The sequence below is a fragment of the Canis aureus genome, chromosome 1 (genome assembly GCF_053574225.1).
Source record: "Canis aureus isolate CA01 chromosome 1, VMU_Caureus_v.1.0, whole genome shotgun sequence".
Lineage (NCBI taxonomy): Eukaryota > Metazoa > Chordata > Mammalia > Carnivora > Canidae > Canis > Canis aureus.
Window position 1 is genome coordinate 65,651,513 of NC_135611.1, and position 22,199 is coordinate 65,673,711.

At 35.9% G+C, this 22,199-nt stretch overlaps 1 long non-coding RNA gene across 1 annotated transcript in view; it reads right to left on the minus strand.

Moving 5' to 3' along the window:
* LOC144316503 (uncharacterized) overlaps nucleotides 1–22,199 on the minus strand; it is a 39,281-nt gene that overhangs the window by 13,119 nt on the left and 3,963 nt on the right. The window contains exons 2-4 of the long non-coding RNA XR_013382476.1: nucleotides 19,596–19,702; nucleotides 18,176–18,334; nucleotides 6,058–6,196 (exon numbers count right to left, since the gene is read on the minus strand). This is a non-coding gene — a long non-coding RNA (uncharacterized LOC144316503). The remainder of the gene's footprint in view (nucleotides 1–6,057; nucleotides 6,197–18,175; nucleotides 18,335–19,595; nucleotides 19,703–22,199) is intronic.

Consider the following 22,199-nt stretch of genomic DNA (forward strand, 5'->3'; position numbering starts at 1 on the left):
TTCAATTCCTTGAATTTCTTAAATAATTTTATTAATTTTATTGCTACTACTTCAGGAGGAAAAAGTTTCTACAAACTACAATTTATATAAAATCATAATGAAGAACTACATTGGCTCAAGAAGAATTGCTTAATTTAACATCACTTTCATTAAGACATCAATTGTGTAAAATAATTGATTCTAACAGCATAATTAGGATTTTGTTAAATTGAATGTACATTTTATGGCATAAATACATAAGCAATATTTTCTTTATTTTATTACTTACCCAGATATTGCTAGCTTGGCAAATAGCATACTCAGAAGTACCCAGTAATAATTAAATTCAGTTGTTTCTATCCATTTTAATTCACATGGAAACCAGAGCTACACACATGGTTTTCAGTTTTGTTTTTAGAAAGGTATATTTGTCAAGGTTGGAGGGTAAGATGCATTTTATATAACTGTTTATTAGCTTGATTTGAACTTCTAAATATTTATATGAATGTTAGGTGGGCCTCCATTTGTATCCTGAGCTGGCCCTTCAAACATTAGAGGAGGGTGTGAGTTTCCACCGACTCATCATCTGACCCTAGCCCGCGTACAAGTGTTCATTAGAGAATGAAGATGTGGTTATCAATTTATTTCTTGAGGGCATATTAGTAGTTTATTATGTATTCCTCCTATCCTGGCGGTGGGGACATGATGGGGAATATTCTTTTCAGTTCAAACCAACCAAGGGATACTTCAGGAATATCATTGGAGAGCATATGTCCCTATTAGGTGGTCAGAGGGACGTAATGACTGATATGTGACTCTTGCCTATTAAGCTTACGGGCTGGATCAAACAGCCTGACAGCAGAGCAAAGCGATGGCCATATTGTGAGTGAGGTGCATTTACAACAAAGGCGAGGGAAATTGGATGTTCCCAGAACCAATGTGGATCTCACAAAACAGCTGGTTTGGAGTCGTTCTAGGGACCCTACTGGATAGGGCATAAAGGGAGAAGGTATTCTAATAAAAGAATGAATTACTGTAAACCAAGCACTGAGAGAAGACTCAGTCGTGATCTCCAGAGGAGACATTTCCTATATCAGGGAAATAAAGCCAGAGTTCTCCAGCAGGCAGACCATGCACGAACCCACAATTGTCCCTCCTAAGAGAGAGGATGTGGACCTCTGTACCTAGCATGCACCAACACCAGATTTCAAATGCCCCAGTCATGTGAGGAGGGTGGGGGATGGAGCCAGGATGCTATGACAATACTTTGACCCTGCCCTCCACTCCCTTCTTCCCTTACTTCTGTGACTCTGCCAAGCCCAGTGCAGTTCCAAGCTGCAGGAAAGGAGAAGTTTTAAGCTAGATTGGAGTTCTAATATCACACTGGACTGGACTTTAAATTACTTTGAAAAGGGGAATGTCCATAAATTATTTATGAGTTGTTATTAAAACCATAGGCATTCCTCCAAGATTTCACTCAAGGGCAGGGGAAGAACTATCTGTCAAAGTGAGTTTAACAGGAAGTTTGAAGAAAAAATGTAGTTGCTTTTTGCTTGTCTTCTACTGAGTACAGTGTGTTCACTAAGTACATCAATTTGAGAACGTATTAAAGGAAGCCATCCCCTGCCTTTTTTTTTTTTTTTTTTTTTTTTTTTTTTGTGCATTACCTGGAAAAATATTTGGAACTTAAGGCAAATTTTGAGCTTTGGCTTATGAAAATACTAAAAAAACACCCTATAAATAGTATGACCAAGTAACTAAAAAAGCCTAGGGTGGACATTTTAGTATGAAAAAAAGCATGGCCCACATTGAAGAGGAAATGCAAAACCTGAAGAATATATGAGGTAAAATCCACAATAAACCCAAACACAATCTTTGAAGATATTTATAAGTTACTAAGAGGAACTACAAGTGCAAGTCAGAACTTTTCATACAATAGTCAAAGTTAGTAGCATATATTTCTGTGATGGTTATGTGGAGTAAAACAAATGTCACGGTTGTGTGCCTTTGGTTATCTACTACTGTGGAACCAATGATCCCCGAACTTGTTCAAAATAACGTTTTATTATCTTCCATTGTTGTGTAGATTGACTGGGCTCAGTTCTGCTCTAAGTGATGTTGTAGTTATTTTAGAGTTCAGCTGAGCTAGGACATACGGGACGCTCACTCAATGGTTGGCTGTGGAGGTTGACTGTCAGGAGGAGACTCATCTAGGACTATTGACCTGAGGACCTCCATTCTCCTCAATATGGCTTTTCCTTCTGTCGTTGGTTTCACATCACATGTGTTCGGGTCAATGGGGTGGGGGATGAGTGTTTCTCAGGAGCAAGAATTTCAAGAGTAAGGAAGCAGAAGCTGCCAGTCTTCTTAAAGCCTTAGGTCAGGAGTCCCAGAATATCACCCCTATTGCATTCTGTTGGTCAGAGGAGTAAATAGCCAGCCCACATTCAAATGAAGGGGAAATAAACTCTGTCTCCCCTTAGTGGCATGTACAAACAGGGAAGGAAAGAATTGATGGCAGGTATCTTTGGAGACTGGAAACTATGGAGAGCAATCATCCTCGAAAATCCTTTGTTTTCATAAAACTATGACTTCAAAACATATTCAGGTTTTATAGATCAGAGAGATTGTGTAGACTTTCTGATTTAACACAGATAGTTCTCTGGCAACCAGAGTAGACAAATTAAGGAAAGCAAATGCCTTCAGAAGGCTTTCTGTTTGTTTATGTAACCTGGCTTGGGGTCTAAGATTGTGAGCTTTCTCAGTATATTCTTTAGTAATAATAGTGACTAACTTCCAGTAAGTCAAAATGTTTATTTTGACTCTTCCATCTCGAATATTCATATTTGAATTTTTCAAATCCTACTAGGTGATTGGGAGGAAATGGTTTGAAGACAGTGGTGGATATATGTTAAATATATGTATTAATTCGATACAAAGTAGCCAGAAATAATATAACATTTCAATTAAATTCACTTTAAAAAAAAATCAAGCACAAGTATTCTCTGTATAACACCTAGTTAATTTTTTTTTTTTTTAACACCTAGTTAATTAAGGGAATAAGATCTCATTGAACCTAAGGCTGGGTCTATAGGATTTAATTTAAAAACTTATTTTCTTTACTAGAAGTTAAACTTCATATTCCTAATATTTGACAATCCGACAGAAGTATATGTTGAGCAAATTGTCAGTATTGGCCAGAATCAAAATCCTGGTAGAAACAAATGGTCTCAAGTTACTTTATGCAGGTCCCTTTATGGGGACCAGGCTTATCACACAAACAAAATCCGACACAGTATATGAAAACTTCTTTGCAGTCCCTGGTCCCTGATCTCCTCATCTCTGGATTATACCTATATGCATTAGTCAAGGTTCTCCAGGGAAACAAAACCAATAAGATGACTGTGTGTGTGTGTGTGTGTGTGTGTATTCATTCATTAATTTGTTCATTCATTCACTTACTCTGAAGAATTGCCTTATGTGATCACAGATCCTGAGAAGCGCCAGAGTCTTCTGTCTGCAAGCTAAAGACCCAGGAAAGTCAATGGTGTAATTTAGTCTGAGTTAAAAGGCTTGAGAACCAGGGGAGCCAATGGTTTATATCCCAGTCTGAAGCCAGACAAGATGAAATGAGATGTCAAAACTCAAGCAAGCAGGCAGTGAGAAATAAAAGGGCAGGTTCCTCTTTTCTATGCCTTTTCTATTCAGGCCCTTGAACAGATTGGGTATGTCCATCCACATTAGGAAGGTCTATCTACTTTACTGAGTCCACCAATTTAAATGCCAATCTCATCCTGAAATACTCTCACAGACACACCTAGAAATAATGTTTAATCTAGATCTCCCTGGCCAATTTGTCATATAAAATTCATCATCACACTCTATGCTTCCACTTGCTGCTATTTGAGTTCACTTCTCTGTTTTTTTTTCCCTTGAATCTTGACACTTTCTTTCTTTTCTTTTTCTTTTTCTTTTCTTTTCTTTTTTTTTTTTTTTGAAACTTGACACTTTCTTGAGACAGGTTTCAAACATAATTTTCTACTTGGCCATTGGATCCCTATACATAGCACTGGAGAGTTGCCCTCTGGTTTTACACAACAGGACTTAGCCATTAGGTACTTAGTCTTTCCTCCATTTCTTTCTCCCTCTCTTCCTCCCTTCCTTTTTTTATCTCTTTCTATTTCTCTCCTTCCCCCTTCCTGATTTCTTTATTCCTCCCTCCCTCCTTGTCTGCCTGCCTTCTTTCCCTCCCAAATAACTATTCATATACTTAAGTATTTAGAGCACTAATTTTAGTATTTAGGACCTGATGACCCACAAGACAGACAAGATCAGTGTTTAAGAAAGCTACTCCCCCCCAAAAAATAAATAAATAAAAGGAAGCTACTCCCAAACACTAAATAAATAGATTCAAAATTAAATATTTGGCTCTAATTGTAAGTGCTAAGAAGAAGCAAGGATGCAATGAAAGAACTTGATTAGAGTCTTGGGACAATGTTGATGGGATGGGGGTGTGCAGTCATCTTCCTGGAGTAAACACTAACTTTGAAATCTGAGGAATGCATGCAAATTAGTCATGTGAACCCTGATGGGAAGTGGTTTTTCAGGCAGAGAGAGTAACATGTGCTAATGTCTTAGGCAGAAAGACGTGTATATGGGGGGGGGGGTGTGTGTGGATTTGAGGAACTGAAAGAAATTTAGTGTAACTGGGGCTTATTAGAGAAAGAAAGAGAGTAGGCAAAGATGAGGCTCCAAAGGATAGTAGGAGCTAAATAATGCAATGCCTTGTGAGTGATGATAAATCTCCTGAATGGAATGAGGTGGAGAGGGATTGAGTGTTTTGCTTGCATGGGACATAAATGACCATGGCTAACCATTAGTGTAGGGAGGAAGAGAAATGAAAGTACAAAACCTACAATTAAATGAAGCTTTGAGATAATTCTTGATTTGTGCTCACTTATTTTATAACCATTAGTGAATAATAGTTTTAAATCTTTCAAATTGAACACAACTGTTTGGTTTTTTTGTTTTGTTTTGTTTTGTTTTTGTTTTTTACAACTGTGGTTTTGTTTGTTTTTACTCTTACCTGGAGGATGCTCTGCCTCTATTCTTAACATATGAATCCCTCTTTTCAGAACTGAATTCAGAAGCTCCTTTAACTGATACATTTTTGGACTTCACATAAAAGTGAAGGAGGATCAAGAGAATACTACAGTACTGTTTGTAGTTCTCTGTTTATAAGAACACAGAGCAATCAATGTTTGCACCCCCTGGAAATATGGTTCCAATTTTGTCCTTGAAATATGAGAAGAGATGTGTTGCCAGCACATATTTATTCCTGCAACACATCTTTTTATTGCTGGAGTGCACAGACATCCTATGAAGTTTTGCTTTCAATTTTTTCAAGTTTAGTTTCACTTTAATGTGCTGAACACCTGATAAATGACAGCACTTGATGCAGCACTGAGAATACTAAGCTGGGATGATATGCCAACAGAGACGGCAGATGGATACCAATTGCCATGAGCCTACTAAGAATATCAACTACTGCCTTACTTATTGGGATTTATATTTGAACATACTGGCTAACTTTCAAATCTGAACTTTGCATTGATTAGAGTCAAAACAGGGGGCCAGGATTTTGAGGCTGGGTTTTTAGAACTTGCATATTGAACTGGGTGGCTTATCACTGTATTGAATAACATAGCAGAGAAAAGGTGATTAACATTCATGACCTTGAAAGTTCATTAGAAACATGATGCACATTCATTTACCCCAAATTTGAAGTCTTAATTTACTTATGACCAACAATACGGCCTATGAATAGCAAAAGTATGGCAAATGCTAGACTTTCAAATCAATAGTCCTTGGTTGGACTTCATGTTCATGGTTTTCGTCTTCTTTTTTATTTAGCATTTCTGGAGAAATAATAGCATACAATCCAGTATTGGCACAAAGAAAACTAAAATATGAAATATATTATTTTGGTGAATTCACTCTGGGGTATAAAAGTTCCATCATGATAAATAGGTAAAGGCCATCAGAGTTGGCCTTGAATATATTTGGGTTTCCTCTTACCATTATTGTATCCAATCCTACTTCTTCTCTTACATCAACAACGTGGTTCATTATTGTTTTACAGTGTGTTACCCACACATTTGAGAATCTCAGAAAAAATTCCTTGACTTCATATCCTCAAGTTGATATCAAATTCACCCTGTCGAAGAAATGTAGAAACATTTAGAATCTGAGTGGGTATAAAGGCTTTGTTAAGTTTATCCAGCACAGTATTCCTCACTGTTTCTCCAAGTGTTGTTTACATTTCTGCACAATTAGCTATTGATGTTCAGTTAAGGTTTAAAAAGGTATCCTCAAATTTAGCTTCTCCCATTACTTTGCTGAAGTCACTTGTATGAAAGTCATCAGTAATAAATAGCCTACTTGTAAATTTCATTGAATTTCATAATTTTTTTAGTACTCTTTGTCATTGTTGACCACTTTGCTGCCTACCACTTACCTTTTTTCCTGCCTCTGTCTTCTCTTACATAAATTGGGTTGCTGTTAAGTACAATGTATATTATGTTAAGTAACATAATATAGGCAGAAATCTTAAAGTAGTGTCTAGCACATAGTAAACACATAATACTTTTTCGCTATTATTTTATTATTATTTGCCTTCTTACCATGCCCTACTCTGTGTTCCCATGAAAGCAGAGCCTGAAATAAAGCTAGCATGAAAGTGGTTTATTGTGAAATGATCCCAGGAAGCAGTAAGGAACTAGAAGAATGAAACAAGGAAGGAGAAAAAGCCAAGATGAGGTCCTATCTATGGGAGTTTACGTAAGGCATTTGGAAACTGACTACATTTGTTCACTGTCTCTGCTACCCTGTTGGTCAGGAGAGCTACATGAACATTAACTTCCCTGTATTTTCAGGTTGAGAAACGTAGTATTGAGCTGGTTCAGCATGCCAGAGGAGCCAAGAGCTGATGGAACCAGAGCACAGGCTGAGGTGACAGGACAAGCTGTCAGGCTGCAAGTGTGCAAAGCTGGTCATAGACCACACAGGTCTGGTCACTGCTGTGTGGCTATGGTTGGACGTGTGGCCAAGAGTATTTTAAGTAGTGTTCAAGAGGTATCTAATACATTCTCTTGGAGTTTTTCTTATCTCCTTGGCTGCTTTTTCTCCCTCTGCTCACATCGGGCCTCCTTGCTTCGTAATGCTGTTTCTTAAAATCAAATTTTGTGATACAATTCACATAAATGTACTGATTTTAAGTGTACAGTTGGGTGGTTCTGACAAATACTTATACACCTGTTTAACCACCACCTCAATTGTGACCAGTGGAAGTCACAAATCGTATCCAGTTCTCCCCCCAGTTCTCTCTTACCTCTTTGTATTCAATACCCCCAACCATGCCTTCAGGCAATCAGTGATCAATAAAGATGCTTAGCATTGTTTTATATGCACTTTGGCTATTTTTCTTATTTTGTGAAATTTTTGTTCAAGCATATTGTCCAGTTTTACTTCCATATGTTTTCTTGTTATTGAGTTAGAAGACGTCTTTATGTGTTGCGGTTATACGCCCTTCATCAGATGTACGTATTATGAATTTTTCCTATTCTGTGGTTTGCATTTTTATTTACCTTTAGCAATGTCACTTAGAATTTTGATGAAGTCTGATTTTCAATTTTTTAGTCATACAGTTCTGCTTTTTGTGTGCAATCTAAGAAATCTTTGCCTATCCTGTTACAGCAGATTTTCTTCTATTTTCTGCTAAATGTTTTATACTTTCAGCTCTTATGTTAGGCTTGTGACACATTGCAGATTAATTTCATATATTAAATGAGTCAAGAACTAAGTTGTTTTTTTTTAAAAAAAATATGGCTCTTCTATTGTTCACTACTGTTTGTTGAAAAGATTACCCTTTCTGCATTGTGTTGCCTTGGCATTTTTGTAAAAAATCAGTTGACCATATATATGTGGGTTTATTTCTAGATTCTTTTGTTTCTTTGATCTACATGTCTGCTCTTACATTAATACCACACTAACTGTATTATTGCAGTTTTATAGGAAGTACAGAAATCAGGTAGTATAAATCTTCTAACTTTGTTCATCTTTTAAAAATTATTTTGGCTCTACTTGTTCCTTTATACTTACATGAGAATTTTAAAATCAGTATGTCAATTTTCACAAAAAGCTTGCCATATTTTGGTTGAAATAACATGGAATCTATGGACCAATTGGGCAGAACTGACGTTTTAACAATAGTAAGCTTTCCTATCAATAAATGGGATATACTGGTCCATTTATTTCACACTTCTTTAATTTCTCTTAACAGTATTTTGTCATTTTCAAGTACAGGTAGTTTCTATCTTTTGATAACCTTATCCCTGGGTATTTTATGGTTATGCTACTATTGTAAATGGTATTTTATGATTTTAAATTTCCAATTGTTTTTTGATAGCATATCTTCATATAGTTGATTTTGTATATTCTTATATATTTTCATGAATTGTATCCTACAGCCTTCCAAAATTCATTTATTAGTTCTCCTAGTTTTCTTTGCTGATTCATTATAAATTTATATGTACTCAATAATCTTATTTGTGAATGAAGATAGTTTGCCTCTTCCATTTACATCTGTATATCTTTTATTTCTTTCTCTGGCCTGATTTCCTTGATAGGACTTTCAGTATAATGTTTAATAGAAGGGATGAGAGAAGATATCCTTGGTTTGCTCTTGATCTTGGAGTGGGGGAGGAGAATTCTGTTTTTCACCATGAAGTGTATAATAACTATAAGGTTTTTTAGATGTTCTTTATCTGGTGAAGGAATTTTAATTTTAGTTCCAGTTTATTAGAGTTTTGTCATTAGTGAGTGTTGAATTTTTTTGACAAAAGCATAGGCCCAATTTCAATACTGGCTTTCCCTTTGATCTTTAATTAAAGCATTTACTTAATACAGTCATATTATTCAGATATTAAAAAGTGCTAGTTACTTCCATTCATCTTCCGAGTTTCCATTCTTTGCCCACAGATGAACACTTTTATCAATTTCCAATATAATAAGATTTCTGAATTTTTAAAATATAACTTACAGAAAATATCAATATATATTCTAATTTGCTCCATCTTTTAAACACATAGCATTCTATGAAATGGTTTTGCAAAGTGCTTTTTTTTACTTAATGGACATTAGAAAGCTTTTCTTGTCTAGTGCTGTTATGGACTGAATGTTATGTCTCCCCTCCACTTCCCCTAAAATCCCATGTGATGATATTTGAAGGTGGGACTTTTGGGTTGTAATTATGTTTAGATGAGGTCATGAGGGTGGAGCCTCCATAATGGGTTGTGTCCTTACAAGAAGAGGATGAGACCAGAGCTCTCTGTCTTTCCATCATGTAAGAATTTGGCTAAAAAGTGACTATCTACAAGCCAGAATTGGCAAAGAGGACCTTTGCCAAGAACTGGATCCCTGCTGGTACCTTGGTCTTGGCCTTCCCAGCCTCCAGAACTGTGAGAAATAAATTATGTTATTTAAGCTGCTTAGTCTATGGCAATTTGGTACAGCAGCCCGGGTGGACTAAGACAATGTGTGGAGAGATACCTTATTATCTGTTACAGCTACATAGTATTCTATTGCAAGGATATAGCATCATTTAGAAAACTAGTGCCCTTTGATTAAAATCTGGGTTGTTTCCAATTTTTTGCTGTTGTAGTAACACTGCAGTGGATAACTCATGTATGGATGTCAAATCCCATAATTAGTAACCAGTTCAAAGGGTACATGCATTTGTAATTTTGTTAGTACAAATTTGTATTAACTTGTTATTTGTCACTACTATGAAAGGATGAGACTCTTGCTGAGATGTGTTATGGGAATACTCTGTCCTGCTCTTGTCTAGATCCTGTTCTTCATTTATTGTTCTGACTCCAAGTCATGTGCTTTTTCTCTTTTAGTTGTCAACAATGTATCTCAGAATAGGCTGTGTCAGAATGATTACACTATTTATCATGATTTTATAGTGACTGTAAAGAATTCATAATCCTTTGTTTTGCTCTTGCTTCAGCTCAATATCAGTTACATTCAGTTGTATTTTTGTGACTAATGCTGCTGGTGTTGCTAGATTACTATAGAAAACATACATGCAGAATTACAGCATAAAAAGATTTTTACTCTCCAGTTAGGCTAGAAAATACCTGCTATAAAATTAAGCTTCCTATCTTTCTTTGCACCACACTCCTTCTTTGCACTATTTCTCTCTGTCCCTGAGAAGAGGGTTATACAGTTCACTTGGAGTAGAAGGAGGAAAAAGACTGAAAAATTCAGTACTGATTTCCCACATTTTGAAAAAGAGATTGGCTCTATCTTCTATCAAAAACAATTGCGTTGGCATCTAAGCATGTTTTACTGAACTGTTTATGTACCCTGGGTGGATACCATCCCTACTTTTGTTATCTCATGAAACGGTATGATAGGAACTTTCACAAATCCAGTAGATGGGGCCTCAAATATTACTTGCCTATATGTAGGGCTGACTCTGGATTTATTCATTACATTAAAATAAATGCCAGCTTGTACTCCTTGTGTAAAAGAACTAGAAATGGTTATGTATGCTGGAAATAACAATTTAGATGGCCAGTAAATCCAAATAAAATAACACACTTTGTTAATATATTATCCTGCTGTCTCTGAAATTTATGATGATAGGCTCTTTCCTATTATTTCTATTATTCCTATTATTTCTATCTTTGGAAGCACCTCTGAAGAGAGTAAAAAAGGCAGAAGGGGAGATATATGCCAGGAGAATAGAACTCACTGTACAGAAACTAAAAGGGTGATGAAATCTCTTGAAGGAACAGAACAGTATGCAAAACGTTCTTGTGTGACTTTACCTTGAGCAAATGACAATGTGATAGAATTTAAATAATTAACAGTATTTTAAGAAATGGTGTAGAAATGTAAAGTGTCAAAATATTTCAGACCCAATGTTAGATTTATATTCCTCTCAAATAGTTTTGTTTTGTTTTGTTTTTTGTTTTTTTTTTCTCAAATAGTTTTGGATGTTGGTGTGAGGGAGCAAGGAGACATTTAAGGCTAGAGACAGCAGAGCAATAAATTCCCTCCTACTGCTTTTAGTTAGAATGAATATATTTTATTCATTTATTATGATCTTTCAATTAAGCATATTTAATTGGAATCACTTTTATATCCCTTTTGTACTAATATATTGAGTTAGTTATTGGTTTGCTGACTTGAAAGAAATACTGGTTAAGAGCAGTGGCTCTGGAGTTGAGCCCAAATTTGAATTTTGGTTTCCCCATTTATTAACTAATTGTCTCACATAAGCCCTGATTCCTCAGAGGCATAATTTCCTCCTTGGTAAAACAGACAGAAAAATACTTATTTTTTAAGGTCATTGTAAGGATTAAATGAGATGATATGTGTTAGACATTTAACGTAGATTCCTGGCAAATAATTGTTCAATAAATGATAGCAAAAATGAAAAGAACAAAAATCATTTTCCATTCCAGGATAGGTACACTAATTAAATATGAGGAAATATGCTTCGAGATTATTACTTTAAGTAAAACAACTCAACATGCAGCAAAACTTTATATAGACATACATATATTGTGTATATGTACACGTGCGCACACATAGACACACAAACCCAGATACATATATGCATATGTACAAAGTAATGGGGGAAAAGCACTTTAGGTAGCAAGAAATGAATATGATTAATCCATCTATGTATGTTTTACAATTCCTTATTCTAATATTTGTATCTGTTTCTATATTAGCACATTCCAGAAGAGTAAGCAATATTTCTAGCACTGCTTATTCAGAAAATACATCTGCATGTACTTTAAGAATCCACTGGGGTTCTAGGCTCCCTGTAGGATAATGCTGTTGAGTATAACTTAGGCTGGAAATCTTTCAGGGATAGCGTCATAACACGTCCCGTGACTTCATGCATTATCTGCCTGGCATTGTTCCCAGTGGGGCAAGAAAGACACACACCAACATGGCTGTCGAAACAAGTTAAGATGAATCATCTGAAAATATTTTACAGAATAGGATTAGTGAGGACAGCCTACTAATTTTCATTTAAGTGTTTTGTAATATCACTTGATATTAGGCTGTCTGTTCAGGCACATACCACCTGCAAATTCTATTTCTTTATTAAATCCAAAAAGTCTAACTTTAGAGTAGATGACAGAGAGCTAAAAGGAAATGGGGAAAACTAGAAACTTATAAAGAAGAAGTTTTTTTTTTTTTTTTTTAAGAAGAAGTTTTAAATGAGATGACTGAAATTATCCAGAGAATCATTTTTATCATCAGTAAATATGCTTTTCACCCATTCCTCTTGATTCACATAAATTTAATAAAGAGAGTAAAAAAAAAAAAAACGTGTGCTGGCCTGCATTTTATTATGTCATAACGTTTGCATGGTACCGCTTCTCTGTTTCTCACTTCATCAGAGCTGTTTTTCATTTGGTTGGACCTCCTCAGCTGTGACAGTGTCGGAAAAAAGCATCTGTAGTTGTGCAATCATCTACTGAAAGCTATTCTGTTTCCATGTAACCATACGTCTCTTTGAGACCAAATGGGAGATGGTTAATGTTAATAAATAAGCAGTTTCTGCATAAATAAAGACCAGGCCCTGAAATCTACAGACTTGATTATTTTTTTTCTGTGCCAAGCCAAATGGACTCATAAAACAAGCGATAAAGCTGTGAATTGTACACTTAGTTACAAATGCATTCAGCATAAATATGGTTTCTATTTGTAAATACAAATATTATAGCGCTACGGGATTCAACCTTAATCCATTACAATAGAGAAAAATACAAATACATGACCCTTGTGCATAAAGCACATTTGTGCCAAAGTACTGCAGCAATGGATAATATGTTTGTCTTTGTTTTAGATGCCAAAAATGTGCTTCAAAGCCCTGGAAGATGTGATCAACTCACCTCCTCTCTGGCCTCTCACTGTTCCTCACAAACTTTAATATTTAATCTGATCAAACGGGGACATTGCATGGTGATTTTCATACTAGCTGTGTATATTTGTGTGCATTTAAGAACATGGTCTTTAAAAAAGTCATGGTACTAATTTTTAAAAGAGGTTTCTTTATACTTCTATAAATGTAGAAGCCGAGGAGTGTAATAAAGGAGGAGCTATGTTAGCTTTTATTTTTCTATTGCTGTGAGGATCATTTTTACTACTGTTTGAATAATTTGGACAAATATTCCCTTTTGCTGCAATTTTTCTCATTTGCTACAGTGACACCATAAAGTCACGACCCACCACAGTAAAAGTCGGTTGCCCTAGATTGGATTTTGATGCCATAAATTTACATTTCACTTTAGGGTCCAATAGCAGGAGAACTCAAGCTGGGAGGAAGGAAAAACCCTGATTAAGTATAAATAGCTTTGACAATCATCTGGATAGTTAAAAGGATTATGAGAAACACGTGAAAGGTAATAGATATTTTTTTTTTTGACAATAGAGTTCGAAGTTTCTTCTGTTCTGAATGTTCTACTCTACAAAGAGAAAATATAAACCAAAAAGATAAATTATTATATTGATTTGTGGACTTGTTTCCATTTAACAACAAAACTATGATGATAAGATTCTGGTAAACTATTGTCTTCTTTTTAAGAAGGAGATTTAGAAAGATTGGCACTTTAAGAATACCCATTTACAATTAACATAAAAATATAATTAAAAAAATAAGCAATGCCTTCAGGTTCCCACTAAGAAGCCCCATGTGTTTTGTAAAGTCCAGATAGACTTTAGCTGGTTCCAAAGGCAATTGCCTTATGCCCAGTCTGTGTTTCATACCTTCTGCATTCAACTCTCCCTGTCCAATGTGGATCCAGTATCTATGTCCCACTGTGTAAATATTCATATATTGACCCCTGAAAAGGGGGATGGTGACCAAAGCCACTTCTACACCAGTATATATTTTTCAGGCCTAAACTGAAAATTGAATTCAATTCTCAAGTCAAATGGTACCTGCCCTATGAAATTCTCTTCAATTTCTCAACTCTAAATTTAAGTCTTCCTCCTTCTATAATCCTATTACTTATGTAGATACACATGCACACTTCCATTAGAGACACAATCACACTTTAATGTATGCCATGAGTTTGGCTGAGCACCTCTTTTGTAAGATATGGAAAATGTCTTTTTATTGTACACTTGGGTTTGACAATCACCTGGGATAGTTAAGATACCCAAGTAATATGTGATGAGTAACTAATTAATTCAAAGTACTTAGAAAATTTAATTTGAAATCCTGGATTGCAGATAAGTTACTGATTTGATACACTCTTTCTTCAGTCTACATGAACCTGTTTCCAGGCCCATAACCTAAAATGTGTTGAATAGTAGAATGAAACAATATTACTTATATTGTGTTTCCAAATTCTGAGGGAATTAAATGAATTTCTATGAAAAGTATGTGAAGCCAGAAGCAAATAATAATAAAAATCATTCATAAGAAGATTCTATAAACACAAGGTATCTTAAATATTTTGGAAACACTTGGAATGGGGTGTTCAAGTCATTAGAATTTTGGAATCCAAGTGGTCTCTTGTTACTTCAAGTCTTTTTTTTTTTTTTTTTTTAATAAGGAGAGTAATAAACAGGGGAAAGCGAATACATGCATTTAGAAATGTTTGGATTTAGGCAATTAATGTTCTATATGTTCTCTTTTGTTTTTGTTGGATAGGGAAATTTATATATTTATCTTCCTATTATATATATTTTGTAATTGAAAGCAATGCTCTTATTAACCATTAATTAGTCTGTTCGAACTTGCTATACCTAGCTTTAGTCTCCACAAAGGACCTAAAAAAAAGAGGAGTATAAACCACTTAGGCATCACAAGATCCCGAAATTGAAAAGATATGCTTGTCATTTTCTATTGCTACTGTCAACTCATTCCCTTGAATGTTAAATTATCTTCTTTTAGTCTTTGTTTATGGCTTTACAGCCATTGGAGTTACTTTAATATCAATGGTATTATAGTTGCCCCTACAATGCACTTACTTCTCTTAATTTGGGTTTAAAAATTTTAAGGTCCCACACATGATATTCACTTTAAGAAATGAACCATCAAAATCTTACCCATGTTTGGCTAAAAGTGGTAGAAGCAGCTCTCAAATCAGCTTAAATTAAAAAGGAGATTTATAGGAAAGATGCCAGGGTGGACCACTAAAGGAAGGTAACAGGAACTAAGACAGCCCCAAATGTCAGAAACTCTCTGCCTCTAATCAGTGCTTTCTAGGTGTTAGGGACATGGCTGCCGGAAATTCTGATGTTGTCTTTATATTGGAGTATCAAGATCAGAAAGGAAACAGATTCTCATCATCTCTAGCAGAAAAATCCTAGAGGAGACCTCTGACTGCCTTACTTGAACACATATAGCCATCCCTGGACCTATCCATGTAGCCAAAATTAAAGCAAATTATGAGTTATCCAGTCTAGGTCTCATGATGGGCTCTCTGGTCAAGATATAGGATTGTTTTGTTTGTTTGTTTGTTTGTTTGTTTGTTTGTTTTTAAAGGAGGGTGATGGGGATGCCAGGCCAACAATGGCAATAGCAACTACAAAAAGAACCCAATTATTTTTATTTCATTAACTTTTTATGACTTATTCTGTAACATCATCAAGATTATGGAAAAATAGATTTACAGTAGGTGTCAAATATCTGTAATGGTTCTATTAATTTGAAGGTGGAAATATTTCATCTGTATAGCATTTAAATATTTGTCTAAGTAGGGATTATTACTTTTTTATTCTAGCTAAGGGTTATTAAAACAAAACAAAAAAAACCCACTATTGAGGCCAGATGTTAAAGTGAAATTTTAATTGAAATATTAGAATGTAATGGGCTATGAAATTCTAGAGTGAGATGCCAAACCAAGATGAACATTTTCAAAGGAAATGTCTGTACAAGGGCTTCTTGATGCTCAAAATCTCTTACTCTCATTGGGAATATAAATAACAAAAAGCAGAGGGTGTGGAGATTAGTGAAAAGGATTTTTCGAACAGAATTAGGATTCCCACTTCATCTACAGTGAAGAGAGGATTTCTAACAGGATGATTCAGAGACTGGGCAATGGCCCTGCCCTTAGGGAGTCACAGAAATGTGGAGGGCAAGGGAGCGGCTAGCTACAATGGGAGTGGAAATGTAGCTCCTCTGTTGAGATTGTCCTGCTATACTCCAAGTAGGGGGAAAAGGATGCCTCAGCACTTTGTGCTCATCATATATGGTTGAGAAAGAGACTTTTCATAGATGTTTATTAGATAGCATACAGGAAGGTCCGCAAGAAGGCAAAGAAGCCTCAAAAGGGAGGTTTGGAGGGTAGGGCATCCCAAACAAATATAAAAGTTCCCCAGAAGAGAAAGTATTAGCTTTAAACATCCGCCGGTGCCTGAGAGATAGATGGCAACCTAAGACAATGGTGGTCAAATAAGAATGTTCTTGCTCCAGCTCATCCCTTGTCCTTCCTCTCATGTCTTCTCTAGAGGGAAGCTTTAATAACCACAGTTGGTGAGAGAGTGGTGTAGGAATGACGGCCCAAGGAGAAGAGTTAAGAGGGAAAGAGATACCAAATGAGTACCTCTCACCACTTTATTGGCTTCTTAGAACAGGCCTGTATGCTCCACGTCAGGATGGGGTGTAGCTCTAATTTTCAGTGAAGTTGGATACTTTGACTATTACATGGGCCTGGACATTCTGAGACCAACTCTGAGCTTTGAAACCTGGAGTCATCATAGTACTTTTTATTATCCGTAAGTAAGTGAGAAGAACAGTGACGGGGCTACTTGGGTTTTATTCCAGAGTCAAAGTGAAGAGTTCCTATCGCCGAATAAATTTTGAAAGGAGAACAAATGGGGGAAGAAAAGTGCATTTCTGATTATAATCTTTGAGTTATTTTTTTTCTTGCTTGCTTGCTAAATTTTTCTTTTTCATTTTTAAGCAGATATAAGTGCTTTAGCTGAATTATCAGGTTCTTAGGCTATACCTAGCCGAATAATTCTTGTGAAGTGGTGGACGTTTTGTTTTATCATCTTTGATATATAGAAATTCTGTTTTCTGCATTATTTGTGTCTGTGTGCATGTACCTTTTGTGTTCTTTATCATTTAATTCGTCTGATGTCCCAGTACAATATCAATTATAGGAACACCTTTGTTGAACTTAGAAATTATTTGAGAGTCAGATTCATATTACAAAAGCAATAGAGAAAAATCACCCACTAATTAGAGCTTGGAAAATATATTTTTACAGATTAAAATGAAAAACAAAATGCCATTTAAATGTTTTAATTGGTTTCAGTTTTACAACTGCAAACCAGATGGTTTCTTTTCAAGTAGTTTACAGTGTCTTTGCCGAATAACTGAATTACCAAACCAGCTGTTATTATTAACATTTACCTAAACAGAAAAACATGTCTGCTATTTGTTTGCTAAAAAAAGTACCTGCTTTGCAAAAGTTTGGCAAGCAAATCACGACTCTGCTCTGGATAGCATAGTATTTTAATAAAATAAAGGGCAGAGATAAAGGTGCACATATTCATGTATATCCTAAAATGAATGCTAATTTAAAACTTTAACTTATTTGCCAGGTGTCAGAACCAAGCAATCTCTTATGGATCCTTCCAATTTTATAATTCTACAATTGTAAAATCCATTTACATTTTTAATGTGAAGAGACTGCATTTAGACTTGCTTTAAAACCCTGTTAGTAATTCTCTTTAACTGCTTGTTAAAATATTATATTTTGGAAACAACTGGTCCTTGCATAAATTTGTTTCTGATGCAAACTGAGGCTGTCTAACTGTAAACTACCGACAAATGTAAACTCGTAGATACCAGCTGTAGTTGGAGTGCTGAATGCACAATCACTTCTCTTTAGAGTCAGTTAAGGAAGAAGACATTTAAGGGGAAGTAATGGTGAAGAATGCTGTTTCTATCCTTTTACCCGAACGATAAATTATCAGGGAAAACTCTGATTACAAAAATGATGTTGTAAACATTCTATCTTCGTCGCTTTCCAATCATAATTTTCCTTGTCACTTACCTCTTTGGTGAAGGGAGTGAAAAGTAATTTTTGTCCCACAGCTCTATGATTGCCTGGGTATTTTTATTGATCTGGGGTTAGCTTACCTGATCTCAGCAGGACTCTCTCAGACATCTCTCTCTAGTCATTTGTAGGCTCTGAGGGGGCTGGTTGGTGCAGGATGGTCAACGTAGTGCTGACTCAGCTGTCCTCCTGGTATTCCTCACATTTCCTCAGCAAGCTGGCTCTGGCATGTTCTCATGGTTCTGGTAAGGAGCAAGAGAGCAAGTCACAGTGCATAAGAATTTTTTCTCACCTCTGGTTATGCCATGTTTGATAACGTTCCTTTGGCCAGCGCAAGTGCTGTAGGTGAGCCTGGCATCAAGGAGTGGGGGAAGAATGCCCTGACTTCGAATGGGAAGCATAAAGAACTGGAGCCATCAATCAATCAATCAAACACACATTCCTATAGGTTTACAATTAACAGCATTCCTGGGTATGATATATTGTAATTTACTTATTTTTCTATCTAAGGATATTCAATTGATCCTTTTTTTTTTTTTTTTGTAATTACAATCCATGTTGCAATAAAAATCTAGGTACACACAGCTCTATCCACAGGTATGGGTATTTTTAAAATTCTGAACATACAAAAATATGTCCTCACCACTGAGCTAAGATAGCTTTTCATATCTTATCGTACTTGTTTCAATCTTCATCAGTATTTTGTTTGTTTGTTTGAAGAAACAGCAACAGCTGCAGCCCCATCTTTTATCCGTGCCTCCATTTCCAGAGGCAACCACTACCCTGAAATTGCTCTGTGCAATTGCAATTCCAGTATGTGCTATACATAGCTACTATATGCATAAACCTATACTGCTTGCTTTACATTTGAACATTTTTAGATCAGTGTTATACTCACGGAAGTTTCTGCAGCTTCTATTTTTACCCAACATTATGTTTTTGAGATTTAGCCATATTGATGCCTGTAGATTTACTTCAATAACTTTTTAACGACTATCTACATCATTCCACTGCATAAGTAAACCAGTTATTGGAGGTGGTTGTATTTTTCCAAAGTTTTGTTGTTGCACAGTGCTCAGTGACCATCCTGTACACATTTCTTTGCATGTGTATGTGGAAGTTGTCAAGGGTAGAAACCCAGAAATAATTTGTTTTGTAGTGGCGCCTGGGTGGCTCAGTGGGTTAAGTGTTTGCCTCCGACTCAGGTCATGATCTTGGGGTCCTGGGACTGAGCTCCAACCCCAAGCCAGGCTCCCTGCTAAGCAAGGAGTCTGCTTCTCCCTCTCCGTCTGTGCTCTCTCGCTCTCTCTCAAGTAAATAAATAAAAATCATTAAAAAAAATTACTGTTTAGAGTATATGCATATTGTCTTGCTTTTTTACAATCTCGCCAGGAATGTATAAATGATTTGCATTTCCTCACGTCTCATAAAACTTTGATCTTATCTAATCTAGTAGTTTATGTCAATCTGATGATTCTAAAATTGTATTTTATCGTTACTTACATTTATATTCCCATGATTTTAAGCATATTCTCAATTCCAGTTTCTATCGTGTTCCTTTGCTTTTTCATATACATTTTTGGATTTACTTGTTAGGTTCCATAAAAGTCCTGTGGATTGAAACTGCATTAATTTTATAGATTAATTTTGGGAGAAACTGTCATATTTTTATTATTCATGATTGCTATTCATAAACATGTTATAGCCCTTAATTAAGACTTTTACGTGCCTCTGAATAATACTTTACTGTATTTTCTGTAAATATTATACCTCATTTATCAGATTTATCCTCAGGAAATTTATGGGTTTTGTTACTATTGTAGATGATATCTTTTTTAAAATACATTTTTTGTTTGTCACTCAAGTATATTGACCACTACTGATTTTATATACTGAGCTTATGTAAAAAAAACTTGCTAATGTCTTTTATTCACTGAAATTATCTGTAGGTTTTCACAATAATGTTTTCTTTTTCTTTTTCTTTTTTTTTAAGAAATAGTGACAGTATTCTTTCATTTCCAAATGCTTCTTCTATTTCCTATTTTTTTTAATAACTCCTTTACCTTATTTAACTGGCAAGATCTTCCAATGCAATGCTGACTAAAATGTTTCTGAATTATAAGGGATTGTCTATCATGTTTAGATTGCTTATCATGTTTTGAAATTGAGTTTGTTATCTGCAGTGGGTTTTGGTAGATAGCGCTCATTAGGGAGAGAAGTTTCCTTCTGTTCCTAGTTTGCTAGTAGTTTTATTAAGTTCCACATATGTGATGAATTTTATCAAAATTGTTTACTTTTGTTGAAATATCTATATGTTTTTTTTTCCTTTAAAGTCACTGTGGTGAATTTACATTAGTCGCTGTAGAGAACAAGATGGAGTCACTCATGTCAAGCAGGGACCTGTGTCAAGCAATGACGCCAGCAGTTAAGGGCACCACAGCTACCAGATATTGTGGAGACCAGCACCAGCTGACCATACCCCAGAGCTGATAACAAGTAGAAGCAGAGGAGGTCTGCAGGAGCCCAAGACTGATTAAATCCCTTTAAAAAGAGGATTTTCGCAGCAAACTATGGCTCCTCAGACACTGACCCCTCTATGTCTGACCACTTCAAAAGGGCAGCTGCCGCCAGAGGCTTTGCCTGATTGATCTCTGAACAGAACTGAGGTCCTTCGTTGCTTGATCATAACAAGCATAAGTGCCCAGAGCTGACCTGGACTGGACCCAGGCCTTATCTCAGCCGTGCGCCCACCAGACTGACTTTGCATGGGTTCTTTCGCTTACTACTCCCTGTGTTATCTTGTTTGGGTTGTGACTTGTCTTGTGCTCTGCTTTGTGTGCCTTGTAAGAAGTCAAACTAATCACGTGGTGAAATGTCACTGGGTTTGGATTCCTGAACTTGCTTTTAATTATGTTAGCCTTGCTCTATCACCGAGTAAAGCTGACACCGTGGAAAGACACAACTCCTGTGTGGCCATCATAGTGCACTCATGACAGGAGCTGTTACAGAGTTAATCACCTTACATTCCTGGGTTCAATCTATTTCTTAATAGGTTGCTAATTTTTTTTTTTTTTTGGCTAAGATTTTTTATTTAGAATTTTCCATCCAGTTCATAAGCCCCTCATTTTTCTTTCTTTCATTGTCTTTATATAGTCTTTATGTTAAAATTATACTCTCTTCACAAAAAATTGGAAGAACCTTCCCTTTCATCTTGCTCCTCTTAGGATCTTACCTATTTCTCAAGTTTTCAGCAATTTCCCTACAGTGCATTTGTTGTCTATTAATTCTTTTTTTCCTGCTTGTACTTGAGGGATCTGAGATTTTGTATCTTCTGTCAACTTTGGAAAATTCCAAGCCATTCCAAAAACTATTGCCTCTCTTTTATCCTCTGTTCCCTCTGTCTGGATTCATTTTTATGTTGGATATCCACATTCTATCGTCAACATCTCTTAACTTCTCTTTAGTAATTTCTCTGATATCTTGGTTCCAGTTTGTAGATAATTTCTTAGACTTATTTTTGAGTTTAGTAATATTCTATTTAGTTTTTTTTATAAAGATTTAATTTACTTATTCATGAGAGACAGAGAGAGAGAGAGGCAGAGACACAGGCAGAGGGAGAAGCAGGCTCCATGCAGGGAACCTGACGTGGAGCTCGATCCCGGGACCCCAGGATCACATCCTGAGCTGAAAGCAGAGGCTCAACCGCTGAACCACCCAGGAGGCCCAATCCTCTCTTTAGTTTTTATGTGTTCAATCACTTTAAGAATACTGGTTCTTCTTTAAAGTTTTGTTCTTTAATGTCATATACTTGTGGATAATAATGCTGCTGTTTATACTTTTTGGCTTTGACTAATTGTCTTTTTTTTTTTGTATGGGTGGAAGCTACATCTTCTATTTTTTAATCATTTAGTATTTTAATATACATACTTAATAAAATGCAAAGTTTTTTTTTTTTTAATTTATTTATGATAGTCACACACAGAGAGAGAGAGAGAGGCAGAGACATAGGCAGAGGGAGAAGCAGGCTCCATGCACTGGGAGCCCGACGTGGGATTCGATCCTGGGTCTCCAGGATCGCACCCTGGGCCAAAGGCAGGCGCCAAGCCG